Source organism: Channa argus, unplaced genomic scaffold (genome assembly GCF_033026475.1).
Source record: "Channa argus isolate prfri unplaced genomic scaffold, Channa argus male v1.0 Contig132, whole genome shotgun sequence".
NCBI classification, from domain to species: domain Eukaryota; kingdom Metazoa; phylum Chordata; class Actinopteri; order Anabantiformes; family Channidae; genus Channa; species Channa argus.
In genome coordinates this window covers 42,395-67,000 of record NW_027125351.1, presented here as the reverse complement: position 1 = coordinate 67,000, position 24,606 = coordinate 42,395, and the positions used below count along the sequence as shown (strand labels likewise).

At 41.5% G+C, this 24,606-nt stretch overlaps 23 pseudogenes; all 23 read left to right on the top strand.

Annotated features, from left to right (window-relative positions):
* Positions 1 to 194: 194 nt before the first annotated feature.
* Positions 195 to 313, top strand: LOC137121921 (5S ribosomal RNA; annotated as a pseudogene).
* Positions 314 to 1,180: 867 nt separating this feature from the next.
* On the top strand, positions 1,181 to 1,299 carry LOC137121953 (5S ribosomal RNA; annotated as a pseudogene).
* Positions 1,300 to 2,166: 867 nt separating this feature from the next.
* On the top strand, positions 2,167 to 2,285 carry LOC137121925 (5S ribosomal RNA; annotated as a pseudogene).
* An 857-nt stretch (positions 2,286 to 3,142) lies between these two features.
* LOC137121932 (5S ribosomal RNA) lies at positions 3,143 to 3,261 on the top strand (annotated as a pseudogene).
* Positions 3,262 to 4,128: 867 nt separating this feature from the next.
* Positions 4,129 to 4,247, top strand: LOC137121945 (5S ribosomal RNA; annotated as a pseudogene).
* Positions 4,248 to 5,114: 867 nt separating this feature from the next.
* LOC137121980 (5S ribosomal RNA) lies at positions 5,115 to 5,233 on the top strand (annotated as a pseudogene).
* A 1,844-nt stretch (positions 5,234 to 7,077) lies between these two features.
* On the top strand, positions 7,078 to 7,196 carry LOC137121919 (5S ribosomal RNA; annotated as a pseudogene).
* Positions 7,197 to 8,063: 867 nt separating this feature from the next.
* On the top strand, positions 8,064 to 8,182 carry LOC137121952 (5S ribosomal RNA; annotated as a pseudogene).
* Positions 8,183 to 9,049: 867 nt separating this feature from the next.
* LOC137121924 (5S ribosomal RNA) lies at positions 9,050 to 9,168 on the top strand (annotated as a pseudogene).
* Positions 9,169 to 10,025: 857 nt separating this feature from the next.
* LOC137121930 (5S ribosomal RNA) lies at positions 10,026 to 10,144 on the top strand (annotated as a pseudogene).
* Positions 10,145 to 11,011: 867 nt separating this feature from the next.
* Positions 11,012 to 11,130, top strand: LOC137121962 (5S ribosomal RNA; annotated as a pseudogene).
* An 857-nt stretch (positions 11,131 to 11,987) lies between these two features.
* LOC137121929 (5S ribosomal RNA) lies at positions 11,988 to 12,106 on the top strand (annotated as a pseudogene).
* Positions 12,107 to 12,973: 867 nt separating this feature from the next.
* Positions 12,974 to 13,092, top strand: LOC137121961 (5S ribosomal RNA; annotated as a pseudogene).
* An 857-nt stretch (positions 13,093 to 13,949) lies between these two features.
* On the top strand, positions 13,950 to 14,068 carry LOC137121928 (5S ribosomal RNA; annotated as a pseudogene).
* Positions 14,069 to 15,912: 1,844 nt separating this feature from the next.
* Positions 15,913 to 16,031, top strand: LOC137121979 (5S ribosomal RNA; annotated as a pseudogene).
* Positions 16,032 to 16,898: 867 nt separating this feature from the next.
* LOC137121950 (5S ribosomal RNA) lies at positions 16,899 to 17,017 on the top strand (annotated as a pseudogene).
* Positions 17,018 to 17,884: 867 nt separating this feature from the next.
* Positions 17,885 to 18,003, top strand: LOC137121917 (5S ribosomal RNA; annotated as a pseudogene).
* Positions 18,004 to 18,873: 870 nt separating this feature from the next.
* On the top strand, positions 18,874 to 18,992 carry LOC137121978 (5S ribosomal RNA; annotated as a pseudogene).
* An 858-nt stretch (positions 18,993 to 19,850) lies between these two features.
* Positions 19,851 to 19,969, top strand: LOC137121927 (5S ribosomal RNA; annotated as a pseudogene).
* Positions 19,970 to 20,836: 867 nt separating this feature from the next.
* LOC137121944 (5S ribosomal RNA) lies at positions 20,837 to 20,955 on the top strand (annotated as a pseudogene).
* An 857-nt stretch (positions 20,956 to 21,812) lies between these two features.
* On the top strand, positions 21,813 to 21,931 carry LOC137121977 (5S ribosomal RNA; annotated as a pseudogene).
* An 857-nt stretch (positions 21,932 to 22,788) lies between these two features.
* LOC137121959 (5S ribosomal RNA) lies at positions 22,789 to 22,907 on the top strand (annotated as a pseudogene).
* An 866-nt stretch (positions 22,908 to 23,773) lies between these two features.
* Positions 23,774 to 23,892, top strand: LOC137121943 (5S ribosomal RNA; annotated as a pseudogene).
* The last annotated feature ends 714 nt before the right edge of the window (positions 23,893 to 24,606 follow it).

Sequence of the window (24,606 nt, the reverse complement as noted above, 5' to 3'; positions counted from 1 at the left end):
ATTTTGGTTTGGGGATCGGAGAGGGAACATGCTAATTTATCTTTGTATGTTGCACCTTGACCCCGTAGACAGGGGCGTAACAGACCAGTACAGTTATAGTACTTTGTACTTTGCCACATTTATCTTCTTCTTAGCAAGTGTCATGCATTCTGCTTCTCCAGCGTTTTTAAGAGCTGTTGATGATGTCGAATGCAGCTTACGGCCACACCGCTCTCTAAGTGCCCTATCTCGTCCGATCTCGGCAGCCAAATAGAGCCGGGCCTGGTTAGTACTTGGTAGGAAGACCGCCTGGGAATACCAGGTGCTGTAAGCTTTTTTGCTTGGGTTTACGGGCAGCACAAGCTGGTGTTACTGCCTATTTATTCATAGAAATTGTTCTATATTTTCATCAAATTTTGTTCTTTCATTGCTGTTTTGCTACTTTATTGGTTTGTCAACCATCGTGCTTCATTACTAGTAGACCATGTTACGGTCCTGGCCATATGTGTTGTTTTTATTTTCTTGTTCTTATAGGTGCCCTGCCTGATTGGCCGGATTTGGGGGAAGTACAGGAAGCTGATTGGTCCATCCTACACTTCCTGGAGTTTTAAAAGTACGGTTCCCAACAGCTAGCGAGGCTCTTTCTGGCAGCAGCACCTGTTTGCTGTTCTTGCTTTCCAAACCTTATTTAGCATTTTTGAATTGTTAGGTTTTGTGCCGTGGTTTTGTTTATAAATTGTATATTTTGTAAATAGTATTAAATCTGTAGGGGTGGACTGCCATTTTCTTTTGATTGTTTTATCTTGTTTTCACATTAGGGAGTTAGGGTTAGCGACTGTCTTTTGGTTTGTTTATTTCTATCAGGCTAGCTAGCACTTTCTGTGGGAAATGGCTTATTTTGTTTATTATGTTGGCCTTGGTTCGCCCTGAGTTGTAGTGTCATGTTTTGTTTGACACTTTCTTTCGTTTAAAATAAATATCATTCTGTTGGAACATCTCGATCCTGGATTTTGGTTTGGGGATTGGAGAGGGAACATGCTAATTTATCTTTGTATGTTGCACCCTGACCCCCTAGACAGGGGCGTAACAGACCAGTACAGTTATAGTACTTTGTACTTTGCCACATTTATCTTCTTCTTAGCAAGTGTCATGCATTCTGCTTCTCCAGCGTTTTTAAGAGCTGTTGATGATGTCAAATGCAGCTTACGGCCACACCGCTCTCTAAGCGCCTGATCTCGTCCGATCTCGGCAGCCAAATAGAGCCGGGCCTGGTTAGTACTTGGTAGGAAGACCGCCTGGGAATACCAGGTGCTGTAAGCTTTTTTGCTTGGGTTTACGGGCAGCACAAGCTGGTGTTACTGCCTATTAATTCATAGAAATTGTTCTATATTTTCATCAAATTTTTTTCTTTCATTGCTGTTTTGCTACTTTATTGGTTTGTCAACCATCGTGCTTCATTACTAGTAGACCATGTTACGGTCCTGGCCATATGTGTTGTTTTTATTTTGTTGTTCTTATAGGTGCCCTGCCTGATTGGCCGGATTTGGGGGACGTACAGGAAGCTGATTGGTCCATCCTACACTTCCTGGAGTTTTAAAAGTACGGTTCCCAACAGCTAGCGAGGCTCTTTCTGGCAGCAGCACCTGTTTGCTGTTCTTGGTTTCCAAACCTTATTTAGCATTTTTGAATTGTTAGGTTTTGTGCCGTGGTTTTGTTTATAAATTGTATATTTTGTAAATAGTATTAAATCTGTAGGGGTGAACAGCCATTTTCTTTTGATTGTTTTCTCTTGTTTTCACATTAGGGAGTTAGGGTTAGCGACTATCTTTTGGTTTGTTTATTTCTATCAGGCTAGCTAGCACTTTCTGTGGGAAATTGCTTATTTTGTTTATTATGTTGGCCTTGGTTCGCCCTGAGTTGTAGTGTCATGTTTTGTTTGACACTTTCTTTCGTTTAAAATAAATATCATTCTGTTGGAACATCTCGATCCTGGATTTTGGTTTGGGGATCGGAGAGGGAACATGCTAATTTATCTTTGTATGTTGCACCCTGACCCCCTAGACAGGGGCGTAACAGACCAGTACAGTTATAGTACTTTGTACTTTGCCACATTTATCTTCTTCTTAGCAAGTGTCATGCATTCTGCTTCTCCAGCGTTTTTAAGAGCTGTTGATGATGTCAAATGCAGCTTACGGCCACACCGCTCTCTAAGCGCCCGATCCCGTCCGATCTCGGCAGCCAAATAGGGCCGGGCCTTGTTAGTACTTGGTAGGAAGACCGCCTGGGAATACTACGTGCTGTAAGCTTCTTTGCTTGGGTTTACGGGCAGCACAAGCTGGTGTTACTGCCTATTTATTCATAGAAATTGTTCTATATTTTCATCAAATTTTGTTCTTTCATTGCTGTTTTGCTACTTTATTGGTTTGCCAACCATCGTGCTTCATTACTAGTAGACCATGTTACGGTCCTGGCCATATGTGTTGTTTTTATTTTCTTGTTCTTATAGGTGCCCTGCCTGATTGGCCGGATTGGGGGGCAGTACAGGAAGCTGATTGGTCCATCCTACACTTCCTGGAGTTTTAAAAGTACGGTTCCCAACAGCTAGCGAGGCTCTTTCTGGCATCAGCACCTGTTTGCTGTTCTTGGTTTCCAAACCTTATTTAGCATTTTTGAATTGTTAGGTTTTGTGCCGTGGTTTTGTTTATAAATTGTATATTTTGTAAATAGTATTAAATCTGTAGGGGTGAACTGCCATTTTCTTTGGACTGTTTTCACATTAGGGAGTTAGGGTTAGCGACTGTCTTTTGGTTTGTTTATTTCTATCAGGCTAGCTAGCACTTTCTGTGGGAAATGGCTTATTTTGTTTGTTATGTTGGCCTTGGTTCGCCCTGAGTTGTAGTGTCATGTTTTGTTTGACACTTTCTTTCGTTTAAAATAAATAACATTCTGTTGGAACATCTCGATCCTGGATTTTGGTTTGGGGATCGGAGAGGGAACATGCTAATTTATCTTTGTATGTTGCACCCTGACACCCTAGACAGGGGCGTAACAGACCAGTACAGTTATAGTACTTTGTACTTTGCCACATTTATCTTCTTCTTAGCAAGTGTCATGCATTCTGCTTCTCCAGCGTTTTTAAGAGCTGTTGATGATGTCAAATGCAGCATACGACCACACCGCTCTCTAAGCGCCCGATCTCGCCCGATCTCGGCAGCCAAATAGAGCCGGGCCTGGTTAGTACTTGGTAGGAAGATCGCCTGGGAATACCAGGTGCTGTAAGCTTTTTTGCTTGGGTTTACGGGCAGCACAAGCTGGTGTTACTGCCTATTTATTCATAGAAATTGTTCTATATTTTCATCAAATTTTGTTCTTTCATTGCTGTTTTGCTACTTTATTGGTTTGCCAACCATCGTGCTTCATTACTAGTAGACCATGTTACGGTCCTGGCCATATGTGTTGTTTTTATTTTCTTGTTCTTATAGGTGCCCTGCCTGATTGGCCGGATTTGGGGGAAGTACAGGAAGCTGATTGGTCCATCCTACACTTCCTGGAGTTTTAAAAGTACGGTTCCCAACAGCTAGCGAGGCTCTTTCTGGCAGCAGCACCTGTTTGCTGTTCTTGCTTTCCAAACCTTATTTAGCATTTTTGAATTGTTAGGTTTTGTGCCGTGGTTTTGTTTATAAATTGTATATTTTGTAAATAGTATTAAATCTGTAGGGGTGGACTGCCATTTTCTTTTGATTGTTTTCTCTTGTTTTCACATTAGGGAGTTAAGGTTAGCGACTGTCTTTTGGTTTGTTTATTTCTATCAGGCTAGCTAGCACTTTCTGTGGGAAATGGCTTATTTTGTTTATTATGTTGGCCTTGGTTCGCCCTGAGTTGTTGTGTCAATTTTTGTTTGACACTTTCTTTCGTTTAAAATAAATATCATTCTGTTGGAACATCTCGATCCTGGATTTTGGTTTGGGGATCGGAGAGGGAACATGTTAATTTATCTTTGTATGTTGCACCCTGACCCCCTAGACAGGGGCGTAACAGACCAGTACAGTTATAGTAATTTGTACTTTGCCACATTTATCTTCTTCTTAGCAAGTGTCATGCATTCTGCTTCTCCAGCGTTTTTAAGAGCTGTTGATGATGTCAAATGCAGCTTACGGCCACACCGCTCTCTAAGCGCCCGATCTCGTCCGATCTCGGCAGCCAAATAGAGCCGGGCCTGGTTAGTACTTGGTAGGAAGACCGCCTGGGAATACCAGGTGCTGTAAGCTTTTTTGCTTGGGTTTACGGGCAGCACAAGCTGGTGTTACTGCCTATTTATTCATAGAAATTGTTCTATATTTTCATCAAATTTTGTTCTTTCATTGCTGTTTTGCTACTTTATTGGTTTGCCAACCATCGTGCTTCATTACTAGTAGACCATGTTACGGTCCTTGCCATATGTGTTGTTTTTATTTTCTTGTTCTTATAGGTGCCCTGCCTGATTGGCCGGATTGGGGGGCAGTACAGGAAGCTGATTTGTCCATCCTACACTTCCTGGAGTTTTAAAAGTACTGTTCCCAACAGCTAGCGAGGCTCTTTCTGGCATCAGCACCTGTTTGCTGTTCTTGGTTTCCAAACCTTATTTAGCATTTTTGAATTGTTAGGTTTTGTGCCGTGGTTTTGTTTATAAATTGTATATTTTGTAAATAGTATTAAATCTGTAGGGGTGAACAGCCATTTTCTTTTGATTGTTTTCTCTTGTTTTCACATTAGGGAGTTAGGGTTAGCGACTGTCTTTTGGTTTGTTTATTTCTATCAGGCTAGCTAGCACTTTCTGTGGGAAATGGCTTATTTTGTTTATTATGTTGGCCTTGGTTCACCCTGAGTTGTAGTGTCATGTTTTGTTTGACACTTTCTTTCGTTTAAAATAAATATCATTCTGTTGGAACATCTCAATCCTGGATTTTGGTTTGAGGATCGGAGAGGGAACATGCTAATTTATCTTTGTATGTTGCACCCTGACCCCCTGGACAGGGGCGTAACAGACCAGTACAGTTGTAGTACTTTGTACTTTGCCACATTTATCTTCTTCTTAGCAAGTTTCATGCATTCTGCTTCTCCAACGTTTTTAAGAGCTGTTGATGATGTCAAATGCAGCTTACGGCCACACCGCTCTCTAAGCGCCCGATCTCGTCCGATCTCGGCAGCCAAATAGAGCCGGGCCTGGTTAGTAGTTGGTAAGAAGACCGCCTGGGAATACCAGGTGCTGTAAGCTTTTTTGCTTGGGTTTACGGGCAGCACAAGCTGGTGTTACTGCCTATTTATTCATAGAAATTGTTCTATATTTTCATCAAATTTTGTTCTTTCATTGCTGTTTTGCTACTTTATTGGTTTGTCAACCATCGTGCTTCATTACTAGTAGACCATGTTACGGTCCTGGCCATATGTGTTGTTTTTATTTTGTTGTTCTTATAGGTGCCCTGCCTGATTGGCCGGATTTGGGGGAAGTACAGGTAGCTGATTGGTCCATCCTACACTTCCTGGAGTTTTAAAAGTACGGTTCCCAACAGCTAGCGAGGCTGTTTCTGGCAGCAGCACCTGTTTGCTGTTCTTGCTTTCCAAACCTTATTTAGCATTTTTGAATTGTTAGGTTTTGTGCCGTGGTTTTGTTTATAAATTGTATATTTTGTAAATAGTATTAAATCTGTAGGGGTGGACTGCCATTTTCTTTTGATTGTTTTCTCTTGTTTTCACATTAGGGAGTTAAGGTTAGCGACTGTCTTTTGGTTTGTTTATTTCTATCAGGCTAGCTAGCACTTTCTGTGGGAAATGGCTTATTTTGTTTATTATGTTGGCCTTGGTTCGCCCTGAGTTGTAGTGTCATGTTTTGTTTGACACTTTCTTTCGTTTAAAATAAATATCATTCTGTTGGAACATCTCGACCCTGGATTTTGGTTTGGGGATCGGAGAGGGAACATGCTAATTTATCTTTGTATGTTGCACCCTGACCCCCTAGACAGGGGCGTAACAGACCAGTACAGTTATAGTACTTTGTACTTTGCCACATTTATCTTCTTCTTAGCAAGTGTCATGCATTCTGCTTCTCCAGCGTTTTTAAGAGCTGTTGATGATGTCAAATGCAGCTTACGGCCACACCGCTCTCTAAGCGCCCGATCCCGTCCGATCTGGGGCAGCCAAATAGGGCCGGGCCTTGTTAGTACTTGGTAGGAAGACCGCCTGGGAATACTACGTGCTGTAAGCTTCTTTGCTTGGGTTTACGGGCAGCACAAGCTGGTGTTACTGCCTATTTAGTCATTGAAATTGTTCTATATTTTCATCAAATTTTGTTCTTTCATTGCTGTTTTGCTACTTTATTGGTTTGCCAACCATCGTGCTTCATTACTAGTAGACCATGTTACGGTCCTGGCCATATGTGTTGTTTTTATTTTCTTGTTCTTATAGGTGCCCTGCCTGATTGGCCAGATTGGGGGGCAGTACAGGAAGCTGATTGGTCCATCCTACACTTCCTGGAGTTTTAAAAGTACGGTTCCCAACAGCTAGCGAGGCTCTTTCTGGCATCAGCACCTGTTTGCTGTTCTTGCTTTCCAAACCTTATTTAGCATTTTTGAATTGTTAGGTTTTGTGCCGTGGTTTTGTTTATAAATTGTATATTTTGTAAATAGTATTAAATCTGTAGGGGTGAACTGCCATTTTCTTTGGACTGTTTTCACATTAGGGAGTTAGGGTTAGCGACTGTCTTTTGGTTTGTTTATTTCTATCAGGCTAGCTAGCACTTTCTGTGGGAAATGGCTTATTTTGTTTATTATGTTGGCCTTGGTTCGCCCTGAGTTGTAGTGTCATGTTTTGTTTGACACTTTCTTTCGTTTAAAATAAATATCATTCTGTTGGAACATCTCGATCCTGGATTTTGGTTTGGGGATCGGAGAGGGAACATGCTAATTTATCTTTGTATGTTGCACCTTGACCCCGTAGACAGGGGCGTAACAGACCAGTACAGTTATAGTACTTTGTACTTTGCCACATTTATCTTCTTCTTAGCAAGTGTCATGCATTCTGCTTCTCCAGCGTTTTTAAGAGCTGTTGATGATGTCGAATGCAGCTTACGGCCACACCGCTCTCTAAGTGCCCTATCTCGTCCGATCTCGGCAGCCAAATAGAGCCGGGCCTGGTTAGTACTTGGTAGGAAGACCGCCTGGGAATACCAGGTGCTGTAAGCTTTTTTGCTTGGGTTTACGGGCAGCACAAGCTGGTGTTACTGCCTATTTATTCATAGAAATTGTTCTATATTTTCATCAAATTTTGTTCTTTCATTGCTGTTTTGCTACTTTATTGGTTTGTCAACCATCGTGCTTCATTACTAGTAGACCATGTTACGGTCCTGGCCATATGTGTTGTTTTTATTTTCTTGTTCTTATAGGTGCCCTGCCTGATTGGCCGGATTTGGGGGAAGTACAGGAAGCTGATTGGTCCATCCTACACTTCCTGGAGTTTTAAAAGTACGGTTCCCAACAGCTAGCGAGGCTCTTTCTGGCAGCAGCACCTGTTTGCTGTTCTTGCTTTCCAAACCTTATTTAGCATTTTTGAATTGTTAGGTTTTGTGCCGTGGTTTTGTTTATAAATTGTATATTTTGTAAATAGTATTAAATCTGTAGGGGTGGACTGCCATTTTCTTTTGATTGTTTTATCTTGTTTTCACATTAGGGAGTTAGGGTTAGCGACTGTCTTTTGGTTTGTTTATTTCTATCAGGCTAGCTAGCACTTTCTGTGGGAAATGGCTTATTTTGTTTATTATGTTGGCCTTGGTTCGCCCTGAGTTGTAGTGTCATGTTTTGTTTGACACTTTCTTTCGTTTAAAATAAATATCATTCTGTTGGAACATCTCGATCCTGGATTTTGGTTTGGGGATTGGAGAGGGAACATGCTAATTTATCTTTGTATGTTGCACCCTGACCCCCTAGACAGGGGCGTAACAGACCAGTACAGTTATAGTACTTTGTACTTTGCCACATTTATCTTCTTCTTAGCAAGTGTCATGCATTCTGCTTCTCCAGCGTTTTTAAGAGCTGTTGATGATGTCAAATGCAGCTTACGGCCACACCGCTCTCTAAGCGCCTGATCTCGTCCGATCTCGGCAGCCAAATAGAGCCGGGCCTGGTTAGTACTTGGTAGGAAGACCGCCTGGGAATACCAGGTGCTGTAAGCTTTTTTGCTTGGGTTTACGGGCAGCACAAGCTGGTGTTACTGCCTATTAATTCATAGAAATTGTTCTATATTTTCATCAAATTTTTTTCTTTCATTGCTGTTTTGCTACTTTATTGGTTTGTCAACCATCGTGCTTCATTACTAGTAGACCATGTTACGGTCCTGGCCATATGTGTTGTTTTTATTTTGTTGTTCTTATAGGTGCCCTGCCTGATTGGCCGGATTTGGGGGAAGTACAGGAAGCTGATTGGTCCATCCTACACTTCCTGGAGTTTTAAAAGTACGGTTCCCAACAGCTAGCGAGGCTCTTTCTGGCAGCAGCACCTGTTTGCTGTTCTTGGTTTCCAAACCTTATTTAGCATTTTTGAATTGTTAGGTTTTGTGCCGTGGTTTTGTTTATAAATTGTATATTTTGTAAATAGTATTAAATCTGTAGGGGTGAACAGCCATTTTCTTTTGATTGTTTTCTCTTGTTTTCACATTAGGGAGTTAGGGTTAGCGACTATCTTTTGGTTTGTTTATTTCTATCAGGCTAGCTAGCACTTTCTGTGGGAAATGGCTTATTTTGTTTATTATGTTGGCCTTGGTTCGCCCTGAGTTGTAGTGTCATGTTTTGTTTGACACTTTCTTTCGTTTAAAATAAATATCATTCTGTTGGAACATCTCGATCCTGGATTTTGGTTTGGGGATCGGAGAGGGAACATGCTAATTTATCTTTGTATGTTGCACCCTGACCCCCTAGACAGGGGCGTAACAGACCAGTACAGTTATAGTACTTTGTACTTTGCCACATTTATCTTCTTCTTAGCAAGTGTCATGCATTCTGCTTCTCCAGCGTTTTTAAGAGCTGTTGATGATGTCAAATGCAGCTTACGGCCACACCGCTCTCTAAGCGCCCGATCCCGTCCGATCTCGGCAGCCAAATAGGGCCGGGCCTTGTTAGTACTTGGTAGGAAGACCGCCTGGGAATACTACGTGCTGTAAGCTTCTTTGCTTGGGTTTACGGGCAGCACAAGCTGGTGTTACTGCCTATTTATTCATAGAAATTGTTCTATATTTTCATCAAATTTTGTTCTTTCATTGCTGTTTTGCTACTTTATTGGTTTGCCAACCATCGTGCTTCATTACTAGTAGACCATGTTACGGTCCTGGCCATATGTGTTGTTTTTATTTTCTTGTTCTTATAGGTGCCCTGCCTGATTGGCCGGATTGGGGGGCAGTACAGGAAGCTGATTGGTCCATCCTACACTTCCTGGAGTTTTAAAAGTACGGTTCCCAACAGCTAGCGAGGCTCTTTCTGGCATCAGCACCTGTTTGCTGTTCTTGGTTTCCAAACCTTATTTAGCATTTTTGAATTGTTAGGTTTTGTGCCGTGGTTTTGTTTATAAATTGTATATTTTGTAAATAGTATTAAATCTGTAGGGGTGAACTGCCATTTTCTTTGGACTGTTTTCACATTAGGGAGTTAGGGTTAGCGACTGTCTTTTGGTTTGTTTATTTCTATCAGGCTAGCTAGCACTTTCTGTGGGAAATGGCTTATTTTGTTTGTTATGTTGGCCTTGGTTCGCCCTGAGTTGTAGTGTCATGTTTTGTTTGACACTTTCTTTCGTTTAAAATAAATAACATTCTGTTGGAACATCTCGATCCTGGATTTTGGTTTGGGGATCGGAGAGGGAACATGCTAATTTATCTTTGTATGTTGCACCCTGACACCCTAGACAGGGGCGTAACAGACCAGTACAGTTATAGTACTTTGTACTTTGCCACATTTATCTTCTTCTTAGCAAGTGTCATGCATTCTGCTTCTCCAGCGTTTTTAAGAGCTGTTGATGATGTCAAATGCAGCATACGACCACACCGCTCTCTAAGCGCCCGATCTCGCCCGATCTCGGCAGCCAAATAGAGCCGGGCCTGGTTAGTACTTGGTAGGAAGATCGCCTGGGAATACCAGGTGCTGTAAGCTTTTTTGCTTGGGTTTACGGGCAGCACAAGCTGGTGTTACTGCCTATTTATTCATAGAAATTGTTCTATATTTTCATCAAATTTTGTTCTTTCATTGCTGTTTTGCTACTTTATTGGTTTGCCAACCATCGTGCTTCATTACTAGTAGACCATGTTACGGTCCTTGCCATATGTGTTGTTTTTATTTTCTTGTTCTTATAGGTGCCCTGCCTGATTGGCCGGATTGGGGGGCAGTACAGGAAGCTGATTTGTCCATCCTACACTTCCTGGAGTTTTAAAAGTACTGTTCCCAACAGCTAGCGAGGCTCTTTCTGGCATCAGCACCTGTTTGCTGTTCTTGGTTTCCAAACCTTATTTAGCATTTTTGAATTGTTAGGTTTTGTGCCGTGGTTTTGTTTATAAATTGTATATTTTGTAAATAGTATTAAATCTGTAGGGGTGAACAGCCATTTTCTTTTGATTGTTTTCTCTTGTTTTCACATTAGGGAGTTAGGGTTAGCGTCTGTCTTTTGGTTTGTTTATTTCTATCAGGCTAGCTAGCACTTTCTGTGGGAAATGGCTTATTTTGTTTATTATGTTGGCCTTGGTTCGCCCTGAGTTGTAGTGTCATGTTTTGTTTGACACTTTCTTTCGTTTAAAATAAATATCATTCTGTTGGAACATCTCGATCCTGGATTTTGGTTTGGGGATCGGAGAGGGAAAATGCTAATTTATCTTTGTATGTTGCACCCTGACCCCCTAGACAGGGGCGTAACAGACCAGTACAGTTATAGTACTTTGTACTTTGACACATTTATCTTCTTCTTAGCAAGTGTCATGCATTCTGCTTCTCTAGCGTTTTTAAGAGCTGTTGATGATGTCAAATGCAGCTTACGGCCACACCGCTCTCTAAGCGCCCGATCTCGTCCGATCTCGGCAGCCAAATTGGGCCGGGCCTGGTTAGTACTTGGTAGGAAGACCGCCTGGGAATACCTGGTGCTGTAAGCTTTTTTGCTTGGGTTTACGGGCAGCACAAGCTGGTGTTACTGCCTATTTATTCATAGAAATTGTTCTATATTTTCATCAATTTTTGTTCTTTCATTGCTGTTTTGTTACTTTATTGGTTTGCCAACCATCGTGCTTCATTACTAGTAGACCATGTTACGGTCCTGGCCATATGTGTTGTTTTTATTTTCTTGTTCTTATAGGTGCCCTGCCTGATTGGCTGGATTGGGGGGCAGTACAGGAAGCTGATTGGTCCATCCTACACTTCCTGGAGTTTTAAAAGTACGGTTCCCAACAGCTAGCGAGGCTCTTTCTGGCATCAGCACCTGTTTGCTGTTCTTGGTTTCCAAACCTTATTTAGCATTTTTGAATTGTTAGGTTTTGTGCCGTGGTTTTGTTTATAAATTGTATATTTTGTAAATAGTATTAAATCTGTAGGGGTGAACTGCCATTTTCTTTGGATTGTTTTCACATTTGGGAGTTAGGGTTAGCGACTGTCTTTTGGTTTGTTTATTTCTATCAGGCTAGCTAGCACTTTCTGTGGGAAATGGCTTATTTTGTTTATTATGTTGGCCTTGGTTCGCCCTGAGTTGTAGTGTCATGTTTTGTTTGACACTTTCTTTCGTTTAAAATAAATAACATTCTGTTGGAACATCTCGATCCTGGATTTTGGTTTGGGGATCGGAGAGGGAACATGCTAATTTATCTTTGTATGTTGCACCCTGACACCCTAGACAGGGGCGTAACAGACCAGTACAGTTATAGTACTTTGTACTTTGCCACATTTATCTTCTTCTTAGCAAGTGTCATGCATTCTGCTTCTCCAGCGTTTTTAAGAGCTGTTGATGATGTCAAATGCAGCATACGACCACACCGCTCTCTAAGCGCCCGATCTCGCCCGATCTCGGCAGCCAAATAGAGCCGGGCCTGGTTAGTACTTGGTAGGAAGATCGCCTGGGAATACCAGGTGCTGTAAGCTTTTTTGCTTGGGTTTACGGGCAGCACAAGCTGGTGTTACTGCCTATTTATTCATAGAAATTGTTCTATATTTTCATCAAATTTTGTTCTTTCATTGCTGTTTTGCTACTTTATTGGTTTGCCAACCATCGTGCTTCATTACTAGTAGACCATGTTACGGTCCTTGCCATATGTGTTGTTTTTATTTTCTTGTTCTTATAGGTGCCCTGCCTGATTGGCCGGATTGGGGGGCAGTACAGGAAGCTGATTTGTCCATCCTACACTTCCTGGAGTTTTAAAAGTACTGTTCCCAACAGCTAGCGAGGCTCTTTCTGGCATCAGCACCTGTTTGCTGTTCTTGGTTTCCAAACCTTATTTAGCATTTTTGAATTGTTAGGTTTTGTGCCGTGGTTTTGTTTATAAATTGTATATTTTGTAAATAGTATTAAATCTGTAGGGGTGAACAGCCATTTTCTTTTGATTGTTTTCTCTTGTTTTCACATTAGGGAGTTAGGGTTAGCGTCTGTCTTTTGGTTTGTTTATTTCTATCATGCTAGCTAGCACTTTCTGTGGGAAATGGCTTATTTTGTTTATTATGTTGGCCTTGGTTCGCCCTGAGTTGTAGTGTCATGTTTTGTTTGACACTTTCTTTCGTTTAAAATAAATATCATTCTGTTGGAACATCTCGATCCTGGATTTTGGTTTGGGGATCGGAGAGGGAAAATGCTAATTTATCTTTGTATGTTGCACCCTGACCCCCTAGACAGGGGCGTAACAGACCAGTACAGTTATAGTACTTTGTACTTTGACACATTTATCTTCTTCTTAGCAAGTGTCATGCATTCTGCTTCTCTAGCGTTTTTAAGAGCTGTTGATGATGTCAAATGCAGCTTACGGCCACACCGCTCTCTAAGCGCCCGATCTCGTCCGATCTCGGCAGCCAAATTGGGCCGGGCCTGGTTAGTACTTGGTAGGAAGACCGCCTGGGAATACCTGGTGCTGTAAGCTTTTTTGCTTGGGTTTACGGGCAGCACAAGCTGGTGTTACTGCCTATTTATTCATAGAAATTGTTCTATATTTTCATCAATTTTTGTTCTTTCATTGCTGTTTTGTTACTTTATTGGTTTGCCAACCATCGTGCTTCATTACTAGTAGACCATGTTACGGTCCTGGCCATATGTGTTGTTTTTATTTTCTTGTTCTTATAGGTGCCCTGCCTGATTGGCTGGATTGGGGGGCAGTACAGGAAGCTGATTGGTCCATCCTACACTTCCTGGAGTTTTAAAAGTACGGTTCCCAACAGCTAGCGAGGCTCTTTCTGGCATCAGCACCTGTTTGCTGTTCTTGGTTTCCAAACCTTATTTAGCATTTTTGAATTGTTAGGTTTTGTGCCGTGGTTTTGTTTATAAATTGTATATTTTGTAAATAGTATTAAATCTGTAGGGGTGAACTGCCATTTTCTTTGGATTGTTTTCACATTTGGGAGTTAGGGTTAGCGACTGTCTTTTGGTTTGTTTATTTCTATCAGGCTAGCTAGCACTTTCTGTGGGAAATGGCTTATTTTGTTTATTATGTTGGCCTTGGTTCGCCCTGAGTTGTAGTGTCATGTTTTGTTTGACACTTTCTTTCGTTTAAAATAAATAACATTCTGTTGGAACATCTCGATCCTGGATTTTGGTTTGGGGATCGGAGAGGGAACATGCTAATTTATCTTTGTATGTTGCACCCTGACACCCTAGACAGGGGCGTAACAGACCAGTACAGTTATAGTACTTTGTACTTTGCCACATTTATCTTCTTCTTAGCAAGTGTCATGCATTCTGCTTCTCCAGCGTTTTTAAGAGCTGTTGATGATGTCAAATGCAGCATACGACCACACCGCTCTCTAAGCGCCCGATCTCGCCCGATCTCGGCAGCCAAATAGAGCCGGGCCTGGTTAGTACTTGGTAGGAAGATCGCCTGGGAATACCAGGTGCTGTAAGCTTTTTTGCTTGGGTTTACGGGCAGCACAAGCTGGTGTTACTGCCTATTTATTCATAGAAATTGTTCTATATTTTCATCAAATTTTGTTCTTTCATTGCTGTTTTGCTACTTTATTGGTTTGTCAACCATCGTGCTTCATTACTAGTAGACCATGTTACGGTCCTGGCCATATGTGTTGTTTTTATTTTGTTGTTCTTATAGGTGCCCTGCCTGATTGGCCGGATTTGGGGGAAGTACAGGTAGCTGATTGGTCCATCCTACACTTCCTGGAGTTTTAAAAGTACGGTTCCCAACAGCTAGCGAGGCTGTTTCTGGCAGCAGCACCTGTTTGCTGTTCTTGCTTTCCAAACCTTATTTAGCATTTTTGAATTGTTAGGTTTTGTGCCGTGGTTTTGTTTATAAATTGTATATTTTGTAAATAGTATTAAATCTGTAGGGGTGGACTGCCATTTTCTTTTGATTGTTTTCTCTTGTTTTCACATTAGGGAGTTAAGGTTAGCGACTGTCTTTTGGTTTGTTTATTTCTATCAGGCTAGCTAGCACTTTCTGTGGGAAATGGCTTATTTTGTTTATTATGTTGGCCTTGGTTCGCCCTGAGTTGTAGTGTCATGTTTTGTTTGACACTTTCTTTCGTTTAAAATAAATATCATTCTGTTGGAACATCTCGACCCTGGATTTTGGTTTGGGGATCGGAGAGGGAACATGCTAATTTATCTTTGTATGTTGCACCCTGACCCCCTAGACAGGGGCGTAACAGACCAGTACAGTTATAGTACTTTGTACTTTGCCACATTTATCTTCTTCTTAGCAAGTGTCATGCATTCTGCTTCTCCAGCGTTTTTAAGAGCTGTTGATGATGTCAAATGCAGCTTACGGCCACACCGCTCTCTAAGCGCCCGATCCCGTCCGATCTGGGGCAACCAAATAGGGCCGGGCCTTGTTAGTACTTGGTAGGAAGACCGCCTGGGAATACTACGTGCTGTAAGCTTCTTTGCTTGGGTTTACGGGCAGCACAAGCTGGTGTTACTGCCTATTTATTCATAGAAATTGTTCTATATTTTCATCAAATTTTGTTCTTTCATTGCTGTTTTGCTACTTTATTGGTTTGCCAACCATCGTGCTTCATTACTAGTAGACCATGTTACGGTCCTGGCCATATGTGTTGTTTTTATTTTCTTGTTCTTATAGGTGCCCTGCCTGATTGGCCGGATTGGGGGGCAGTACAGGAAGCTGATTGGTCCATCCTACACTTCCTGGAGTTTTAAAAGTACGGTTCCCAACAGCTAGCGAGGCTCTTTCTGGCAGCAGCACCTGTTTGCTGTTCTTGCTTTCCAAACCTTATTTAGCATTTTTGAATTGTTAGGTTTTGTGCCGTGGTTTTGTTTATAAATTGTATATTTTGTAAATAGTATTAAATCTGTAGGGGTGAACTGCCATTTTCTTTGGACTGTTTTCACATTAGGGAGTTAGGGTTAGCGACTGTGTTTTGGTTTGTTTATTTCTATCAGGCTAGCTAGCACTTTCTGTGGGAAATGGCTTATTTTGTTTATTATGTTGGCCTTGGTTCGCCCTGAGTTGTAGTGTCATGTTTTGTTTGACACTTTCTTTCGTTTAAAATAAATATCATTCTGTTGGAACATCTCGATCCTGGATTTTGGTTTGGGGATCGGAGAGGGAACATGCTAATTTATCTTTGTATGTTGCACCTTGACCCCGTAGACAGGGGCGTAACATACCAGTACAGTTATAGTACTTTGTACTTTGCCACATTTATCTTCTTCTTAGCAAGTGTCATGCATTCTGCTTCTCCAGCGTTTTTAAGAGCTGTTGATGATGTCGAATGCAGCTTACGGCCACACCGCTCTCTAAGCGCCCTATCTCGTCCGATCTCGGCAGCCAAATAGAGCCGGGCCTGGTTAGTACTTGGTAGGAAGACCGCCTGGGAATACCAGGTGCTGTAAGCTTTTTTGCTTGGGTTTACGGGCAGCACAAGCTGGTGTTACTGCCTATTTATTCATAGAAATTGTTCTATATTTTCATCAAATTTTGTTCTTTCATTGCTGTTTTGCTACTTTATTGGTTTGTCAACCATCGTGCTTCATTACTAGTAGACCATGTTACGGTCCTGGCCATATGTGTTGTTTTTATTTTCTTGTTCTTATAGGTGCCCTGCCTGATTGGCCGGATTTGGGGGAAGTACAGGAAGCTGATTGGTCCATCCTACACTTCCTGGAGTTTTAAAAGTACGGTTCCCAACAGCTAGCGAGGCTCTTTCTGGCAGCAGCACCTGTTTGCTGTTCTTGCTTTCCAAACCTTATTTAGCATTTTTGAATTGTTAGGTTTTGTGCCGTGGTTTTGTTTATAAATTGTATATTTTGTAAATAGTATTAAATCTGTAGGGGTGGACTGCCATTTTCTTTTGATTGTTTTATCTTGTTTTCACATTAGGGAGTTAGGGTTAGCGACTGTCTTTTGGTTTGTTTATTTCTATCAGGCTAGCTAGCACTTTCTGTGGGAAATGGCTTATTTTGTTTATTATGTTGGCCTTGGTTCGCCCTGAGTTGTAGTGTCATGTTTTGTTTGACACTTTATTTCGTTTAAAATAAATATCATTCTGTTGGAACATCTCGATCCTGGATTTTGGTTTGGGGATTGGAGAGGGAACATGCTAATTTATCTTTGTATGTTGCACCCTGACCCCCTAGACAGGGGCGTAACAGACCAGTACAGTTATAGTACTTTGTACTTTGCCACATTTATCTTCTTCTTAGCAAGTGTCATGCATTCTGCTTCTCCAGCGTTTTTAAGAGCTGTTGATGATGTCAAATGCAGCTTACGGCCACACCGCTCTCTAAGCGCCTGATCTCGTCCGATCTCGGCAGCCAAATAGAGCCGGGCCTGGTTAGTACTTGGTAGGAAGACCGCCTGGGAATACCAGGTGCTGTAAGCTTTTTTGCTTGGGTTTACGGGCAGCACAAGCTGGTGTTACTGCCTATTAATTCATAGAAATTGTTCTATATTTTCATCAAATTTTTTTCTTTCATTGCTGTTTTGCTACTTTATTGGTTTGTCAACCATCGTGCTTCATTACTAGTAGACCATGTTACGGTCCTGGCCATATGTGTTGTTTTTATTTTGTTGTTCTTATAGGTGCCCTGCCTGATTGGCCGGATTTGGGGGAAGTACAGGAAGCTGATTGGTCCATCCTACACTTCCTGGAGTTTTAAAAGTACGGTTCCCAACAGCTAGCGAGGCTCTTTCTGGCAGCAGCACCTGTTTGCTGTTCTTGGTTTCCAAACCTTATTTAGCATTTTTGAATTGTTAGGTTTTGTGCCGTGGTTTTGTTTATAAATTGTATATTTTGTAAATAGTATTAAATCTGTAGGGGTGAACAGCCATTTTCTTTTGATTGTTTTCTCTTGTTTTCACATTAGGGAGTTAGGGTTAGCGACTGTCTTTTGGTTTGTTTATTTCTATCAGGCTAGCTAGCACTTTCTGTGGGAAATGGCTTATTTTGTTTGTTATGTTGGCCTTGGTTCGCCCTGAGTTGTAGTGTCATGTTTTGTTTGACACTTTCTTTCGTTTAAAATAAATAACATTCTGTTGGAACATCTCGATCCTGGATTTTGGTTTGGGGATCGGAGAGGGAACATGCTAATTTATCTTTGTATGTTGCACCCTGACACCCTAGACAGGGGCGTAACAGACCAGTACAGTTATAGTACTTTGTACTTTGCCACATTTATCTTCTTCTTAGCAAGTGTCATGCATTCTGCTTCTCCAGCGTTTTTAAGAGCTGTTGATGATGTCAAATGCAGCTTACGGCCACACCGCTCTCTAAGCGCCCGATCTCGTCCGATCTCGGCAGCCAAATAGAGCCGGGCCTGGTTAGTACTTGGTAGGAAGACCGCCTGGGAATACTACGTGCTGTAAGCTTTTTTGCTTGGGTTTACGGGCAGCACAAGCTGGTGTTACTGCCTATTTATTCATAGAAATTGTTCTATATTTTCATCAAATTTTGTTCTTTCATTGCTGTTTTGCTACTTTATTGGTTTGCCAACCATCGTGCTTCATTACTAGTAGACCATGTTACGGTCCTGGCCATATGTGTTGTTTTTATTTTTTTATGTTCTTATAAGTGCCCTGCCTGATTGGCTGGATTGGGGGGCAGTACAGGAAGCTGATTGGTCCATCCTACACTTCCTGGAGTTTTAAAAGTACGGTTCCCAACAGCTAGCGAGGCTCTTTCTGGCATCAGCACCTGTTTGCTGTTCTTGGTTTCCAAACCTTATTTAGCATTTTTGAATTGTTAGGTTTTGTGCCGTGGTTTTGTTTATAAATTGTATATTTTGTAAATAGTATTAAATCTGTAGGGGTGGACTGCCATTTTTCTTTTGATTGTTTTCTCTTGTTTTCACATTAGGGAGTTAGGGTTAGCGACTGTCTTTTGGTTTGTTTCTTTCTATCAGGCTAGCTAGCACTTTCTGTGGGAAATGGCTTATTTTGTTTATTATGTTGGCCTTGGTTCGCCCTGAGTTGTAGTGTCATGTTTTGTTTGACACTTTCTTTCGTTTAAAATAAATATCATTCTGTTGGAACATCTCGATCCTGGATTTTGGTTTGGGGATCGGAGAGGGAACATGCAAATTTATCTTTGTATGTTTCACCCTGACCCCCTAGACAGGGGCGTAACAGACCAGTACAGTTATAGTACTTTGTACGTTGCCACATTTATCTTCTTCTTAGCAAGTGTCATGCATTCTGCTTCTCTAGCGTTTTTAAGAGCTGTTGATGATGTCAAATGCATGTTACGGCCACACCGCTCTCTAAGCGCCCGATCTCGTCCGATCTCGGCAGCCAAATAGAGCCGGGCCTGGTTAGTACTTGGTAGGAAGACCGCCTGGGAATACCAGGTGCTGTAAGCTTTTTTGCTTGGGTTTACGGGCAGCACAAGCTGGTGTTACTGCCTATTTATTCATAGAAATTGTTATATATTTTCATCAAATTTTGTTCTTTCATTGCTGTTTTGCTACTTTATTGGTTTGTCAACCATCGTGCTTCATTACTAATAGACCATGTTACGGTCCTGGCCATATGTGTTGTTTTTATTTTCTTGTTCTTATAGGTGCCCTGCCTGATTGGCCGGATTTGGGGGAAGTACAGGAAGCTGATTGGTCCATCCTACACTTCCTGGAGTTTTAAAAGTACGGTTCCCAACAGCTAGCGAGGCTCTTTCTGGCATCAGCACCTGTTTGCTGTTCTTGGTTTCTAAACCTTATTTAGCATTTTTGAATTGTTAGGTTTTGTGCCGTGGTTTTGTTTATAAATTGTATATTTTGTAAATAGTATTAAATCTGTAGGGGTGAACTGCCATTTTCTTTGGACTGTTTTCACATTAGGGAGTTAGGGTTAGTGACTGTCTTTTGGTTTGTTTATTTCTATCAGGCTAGCTAGCACTTTCTGTGGGAAATGGCTTATTTTGTTTATTATGTTGGCCTTGGTTCGCCCTGAGTTGTAAGTGTCATGTTTTGTTTGACACTTTCTTTCGTTTAAAATAAATATCATTCTGTTGGAACATCTCGATCCTGGATTTTGGTTTGGGGATCGGAGAGGGAACATGCTAATTTATCTTTGTATGTTGCACCCTGACCCCCTAGACAGGGGCGTAACAGACCAGTACAGTTATAGTACTTTGTACTTTGCCACATTTATCTTCTTCTTAGCAAGTGTCATGCATTCTGCTTCTCCAGCGTTTTTAAGAGCTGTTGATGATGTCAAATGCAGCATACGACCACACCGCTCTCTAAGCGCCCGATCTCGCCCGATCTCGGCAGCCAAATAGAGCCGGGCCTGGTTAGTACTTGGTAGGAAGATCGCCTGGGAATACCAGGTGCTGTAAGCTTTTTTGCTTGGGTTTACGGGCAGCACAAGCTGGTGTTACTGCCTATTTATTCATAGAAATTGTTCTATATTTTCATCAAATTTTGTTCTTTCATTGCTGTTTTGCTACTTTATTGGTTTGCCAACCATCGTGCTTCATTACTAGTAGACCATGTTACGGTCCTGGCCATATGTGTTGTTTTTATTTTCTTGTTCTTATAGGTGCCCTGCCTGATTGGCCGGATTGGGGGGCAGTACAGGAAGCTGATTGGTCCATCCTACACTTCCTGGAGTTTTAAAAGTACGGTTCCCAACAGCTAGCGAGGCTCTTTCTGGCATCAGCACCTGTTTGCTGTTCTTGGTTTCTAAACCTTATTTAGCATTTTTGAATTGTTAGGTTTTGTGCCGTGGTTTTGTTTATAAATTGTATATTTTGTAAATAGTATTAAATCTGTAGGGGTGAACAGCCATTTTCTTTTGATTGTTTTCTCTTGTTTTCACATTAGGGAGTTAGGGTTAGCGACTGTCTTTTGGTTTGTTTATTTCTATCAGGCTAGCTAGCACTTTCTGTGGGAAATGGCTTATTTTGTTTATTATGTTGACCTTGGTTCGCCCTGAGTTGTTGTGTCAATTTTTGTTTGACACTTTCTTTCGTTTAAAATAAATATCATTCTGTTGGAACATCTCGATCCTGGATTTTGGTTTGGGGATCGGAGAGGGAACATGTTAATTTATCTTTGTATGTTGCACCCTGACCCCCTAGACAGGGGCGTAACAGACCAGTACAGTTATAGTACTTTGTACTTTGCCACATTTATCTTCTTCTTAGCAAGTGTCATGCATTCTGCTTCTCCAGCGTTTTTAAGAGCTGTTGATGATGTCAAATGCAGCTTACGGCCACACCGCTCTCTAAGCGCCCGATCTCGTCCGATCTCGGCAGCCAAATAGAGCCGGGCCTGGTTAGTACTTGGTAGGAAGACCGCCTGGGAATACCAGGTGCTGTAAGCTTTTTTGCTTGGGTTTACGGGCAGCACAAGCTGGTGTTACTGCCTATTTATTCATAGAAATTGTTCTATATTTTCATCAAATTTTGTTCTTTCATTGCTGTTTTGCTACTTTATTGGTTTGCCAACCATCGTGCTTCATTACTAGTAGACCATGTTACGGTCCTGGCCATATGTGTTGTTTTTATTTTCTTTTTTTTATAGGTGCCCTGCCTGATTGGCTGGATTGGGGGGCAGTACAGGAAGCTGATTGGTCCATCCTACACTTCCTGGAGTTTTAAAAGTACGGTTCCCAACAGCTAGCGAGGCTCTTTCTGGCATCAGCACCTGTTTGCTGTTCTTGGTTTCCAAACCTTATTTAGCATTTTTGAATTGTTAGGTTTTGTGCCGTGGTTTTGTTTATAAATTGTATATTTTGTAAATAGTATTAAATCTGTAGGGGTGAACTGCCATTTTCTTTGGACTGTTTTCACATTAGGGAGTTAGGGTTAGCGACTGTCTTTTGGTTTGTTTCTTTCTATCAGGCTAGCTAGCACTTTCTGTGGGAAATGGCTTATTTTGTTTATTATGTTGGCCTTGGTTCGCCCTGAGTTGTAGTGTCATGTTTTGTTTGACACTTTCTTTCGTTTAAAATAAATATCATTCTGTTGGAACATCTCGATCCTGGATTTTGGTTTGGGGATCGGAGAGGGAACATGCAAATTTATCTTTGTATGTTTCACCCTGACCCCCTAGACAGGGGCGTAACAGACCAGTACAGTTATAGTACTTTGTACGTTGCCACATTTATCTTCTTCTTAGCAAGTGTCATGCATTCTGCTTCTCTAGCGTTTTTAAGAGCTGTTGATGATGTCAAATGCATGTTACGGCCACACCGCTCTCTAAGCGCCCGATCTCGTCCGATCTCGGCAGCCAAATAGAGCCGGGCCTGGTTAGTACTTGGTAGGAAGACCGCCTGGGAATACCAGGTGCTGTAAGCTTTTTTGCTTGGGTTTACGGGCAGCACAAGCTGGTGTTACTGCCTATTTATTCATAGAAATTGTTCTATATTTTCATCAAATTTTGTTCTTTCATTGCTGTTTTGCTACTTTATTGGTTTGTCAACCATCGTGCTTCATTACTAATAGACCATGTTACGGTCCTGGCCATATGTGTTGTTTTTATTTTGTTGTTCTTATAGGTGCCCTGCCTGATTGGCCGGATTTGGGGGAAGTACAGGAAGCTGATTGGTCCATCCTACACTTCCTGGAGTTTTAAAAGTATGGTTCCCAACAGCTAGCGAGGCTCTTTCTGGCATCAGCACCTGTTTGCTGTTCTTGGTTTCTAAACCTTATTTAGCATTTTTGAATTGTTAGGTTTTGTGCCGTGGTTTTGTTTATAAATTGTATATTTTGTAAATAGTATTAAATCTGTAGGGGTGAACTGCCATTTTCTTTGGACTGTTTTCACATTAGGGAGTTAGGGTTAGTGACTGTCTTTTGGTTTGTTTATTTCTATCAGGCTAGCTAGCACTTTCTGTGGGAAATGGGTTATTTTGTTTATTATGTTGGCCTTGGTTCGCCCTGAGTTGTAGTGTCATGTTTTGTTTGACACTTTCTTTCGTTTAAAATAAATATCATTCTGTTGGAACATCTCGATCCTGGATTTTGGTTTGGGGATCGGAGAGGGAACATGCTAATTTATCTTTGTATGTTGCACCCTGACCCCCTAGACAGGGGCGTAACAGACCAGTACAGTTATAGTACTTTGTACTTTGCCACATTTATCTTCTTCTTAGCAAGTGTCATGCATTCTGCTTCTCTAGCGTTTTTAAGAGCTGTTGATGATGTCAAATGCAGCTTACGGCCACACCACTCTCTAAGCGCCCGATCTCGTCCGATCTCGGCAGCCAAATTGGGCCGGGCCTGGTTAGTACTTGGTAGGAAGACCGCCTGGGAATACCAGGTGCTGTAAGCTTTTTTGCTTGGGTTTACGGGCAGCACAAGCTGGTGTTACTGCCTATTTATTCATAGAAATTGTTCTATATTTTCATCAAATTTTGTTCTTTCATTGCTGTTTTGCTACTTTATTGGTTTGTCAACCATCGTGCTTCATTACTAATAGACCATGTTACGGTCCTGGCCATATGTGTTGTTTTTATTTTCTTGTTCTTATAGGTGCCCTGCCTGATTGGCCGGATTGGGGGGCAGTACAGGAGGCTGATTGGTCCATCCTACACTTGCTGGAGTTTAAAAGTACGGTTCCCAACAGCTAGCGAGGCTCTTTCTGGCATCAGCACCTGTTTGCTGTTCTTGGTTTCCAAACCTTATTTAGCATTTTTGAATTGTTAGGTTTTGTGCCGTGGTTTTGTTTATAAATTGTATATTTTGTAAATAGTATTAAATCTGTAGGGGTGGACTGCCATTTTCTTTTGATTGTTTTCTCTTGTTTTCACATTAGGGAGTTAGGGTTAGCGACTGTCTTTTGGTTTGTTTATTTCTATCAGGCTAGCTAGCACTTTCTGTGGGAAATGGCTTATTTTGTTTATTATGTTGGCCTTGGTTCGCCCTGAGTTGTAGTGTCATGTTTTGTTTGACACTTTCTTTCGTTTAAAATAAATATCATTCTGTTGGAACATCTCAATCCTGGATTTTGGTTTGGGGATCGGAGAGGGAACATGCTAATTTATCTTTGTATGTTGCACCCTGACCCCCTAGACAGGGGCGTAACAGACCAGTACAGTTATAGTACTTTGTACTTTTCCACATTTATCTTCTTCTTAGCAAGTGTCATGCATTCTGCTTCTCCAGCGTTTTTATGAGCTGTTGATGATGTCAAATGCAGCTTACGGCCACACCGCTCTCTAAGCGCCCGATCTCGTCCGATCTCGGCAGCCAAATAGAGCCGGGCCTGGTTAGTACTTGGTAGGAAGACCGCCTGGGAATACCAGGTGCTGTAAGCTTTTTTGCTTGGGTTTACGGGCAGCACAAGCTGGTGTTACTGCCTATTTATTCATAGAAATTGTTCTATATTTTCATCAAATTTTGTTCTTTCATTGCTGTTTTGCTACTTTATTGGTTTGCCAACCATCGTGCTTCATTACTAGTAGACCATGTTACGGTCCTGGCCATATGTGTTGTTTTTATTTTCTTGTTCTTATAGGTGCCCTGCCTGATTGGCCGGATTGGGGGGCAGTACAGGAAGCTGATTGGTCCATCCTACACTTCCTGGAGTTTTAAAAGTACGGTTCCCAACAGCTAGCGAGGCTCTTTCTGGCATCAGCACCTGTTTGCTGTTCTTGGTTTCCAAACCTTATTTAGCATTTTTGAATTGTTAGGTTTTGTGCCGTGGTTTTGTTTATAAATTGTATATTTTGTAAATAGTATTAAATCTGTAGGGGTGAACTGCCATTTTCTTTGGACTGTTTTCACATTAGGGAGTTAGGGTTAGCGACTGTGTTTTGGTTTGTTTATTTCTATCAGGCTAGCTAGCACTTTCTGTGGGAAATGGCTTATTTTGTTTATTATGTTGGCCTTGGTTCGCCCTGAGTTGTAGTGTCATGTTTTGTTTGACACTTTCTTTCGTTTAAAATAAATATCATTCTGTTGGAACATCTCGATCCTGGATTTTGGTTTGGGGATCGGAGAGGGAACATGCTAATTTATCTTTGTATGTT